Raw genomic sequence first — 1,536 nt, 5'->3', positions numbered from 1 at the left:
GTTGGTAATGTTCAGGTTCATATTGGTACTTTGTGACATGTCTCCATGCTTTAATCTTCAAAAAGCTCTTTATGTTTCTCATACTGCCTGTGCTGCAGCACCTCTTTTCACCCTCTGTCTGAAACCAGAGCCCAGTCTGCTCTGATTGGTTGCTGGAAGTTGGGGCGCTAGCCAATAGTAGAACGAGAGTCTCTAGGTCAAAGTGCCTAAACATTTTTGTTAAATGGCCCCTCGATGCAAAAATCAGTCAGATTGTAAAGAAGGGTATGAGCAAGTGGCCCTACTTCCCATTTGATTTCATAATTTAGAAAACATTTTCCTACATATTTTATGGTCTTAATCTTTAGTTGCGGGTCTGCTTCAATCAGAATGATTTTCATTTTGTTAATTATTAAGAGTAAAATAGACGATGAAACAGGGTATGCTTGGACTTCAAAAATTATAGGAAGAGATTATTAAGTCCTAAACATCACAAGTTTATCCAATGAGAAATCTTACTCTGGCTTTCCTGCTGGTCTTCCAGGTGTAGCTGATGGAGGCGTAGGAAACACCATCTTCAGGATCAGCCTCCACAAATAAAATGCATTATGATTATTATTTGTGTATTATTGTTGCAGTGCAAGACGGAAGGTTATGAGAAATAACTTTTACACCTATGTTTTGTTTCTGCTGCACTTATGCAGTGTTTTTTGTGCATTTTAATCAAATGCAACTTTTGTGTTGATTTCACATTTAATTGTTCACTTTTTAATTTATTTTCATAAATATATATTAAATAAACATGTTGACATTGCTGCACAAACTCTTACTTCCTGTACAAAATGATCATGACTGTTATTTGTTTTCTGATTACATTTTAGGAAAATTACAACAATAAATTACAAAATCTTCAAAACCTGCTCACATTTATGAAATCACTTTTTTTTTAATAAATGTTTGATTATTTAGTTTTAACTCACTACGTTGTCATCCGTCTGGGTTTCGTTCCCTGGAAATAATATATAAAATAAATGGACTTAATCTTCCACAGTTGAAATCCATGTTGATCAAAAGCTTGTTGTTTGTAAAGTATAATGTGTGAATGTCCTCACCTTGAGTCCTCTTCCGTCTGATGACAGCCACAGTAATTATTAGACCCTCCAGAAAAACGCGATTCTGCGATCGCAGAATTTACCGCATAATCAGCAAAATGGCGCAGATTTCCAAAAGGCCGCATAATCCCCGCATTTTTCCACACAAAGTTGAGAAAAAAAAATGTTAACTCGTCTTGACGTGACGTCATCAGCTCGCGCATCACAGAATGTAAACAACACTGTATAGAGTGAACGTGTGGAGCTCACACGATAGAGAAAACACCAAGATGAAAATATCTAATCCATCTCATTTACCGACGAACATTTCCGACGAACATTTCAACTAAAGACCGGGCAAAAAGTGGGGGGAAACTATTCTGCACCCCGTGCAACTGTGTGTTGGAGCATAAGAGAACATCGACGTGACGACCCACTTTGATTCATTCAAACATTCGAAAATGCT

At 36.9% G+C, this 1,536-nt stretch overlaps 1 long non-coding RNA gene across 1 annotated transcript; it reads right to left on the bottom strand.

The window, feature by feature from the left end:
* Nucleotides 1–464: 464 nt before the first annotated feature.
* Nucleotides 465–1,142, bottom strand: LOC104955018 (uncharacterized). Its single transcript, XR_799410.1, has 3 exons — nucleotides 1,092–1,142; nucleotides 960–988; nucleotides 465–567 (listed from the first exon to the last, which is right to left on the bottom strand). It is a non-coding gene; the product is annotated as an uncharacterized lncRNA (long non-coding RNA).
* Nucleotides 1,143–1,536: the final 394 nt, after the last annotated feature.

The sequence above is a fragment of the Notothenia coriiceps genome, unplaced genomic scaffold, assembly GCF_000735185.1.
Source record: "Notothenia coriiceps isolate Sejong01 unplaced genomic scaffold, NC01 NC01_scaffold00024467, whole genome shotgun sequence".
Classification (NCBI taxonomy): Eukaryota; Metazoa; Chordata; class Actinopteri; order Perciformes; family Nototheniidae; genus Notothenia; species Notothenia coriiceps.
The sequence above is the reverse complement of the archived record's forward strand: the minus strand, read 5'-3'. Positions and strand labels throughout refer to the sequence as shown.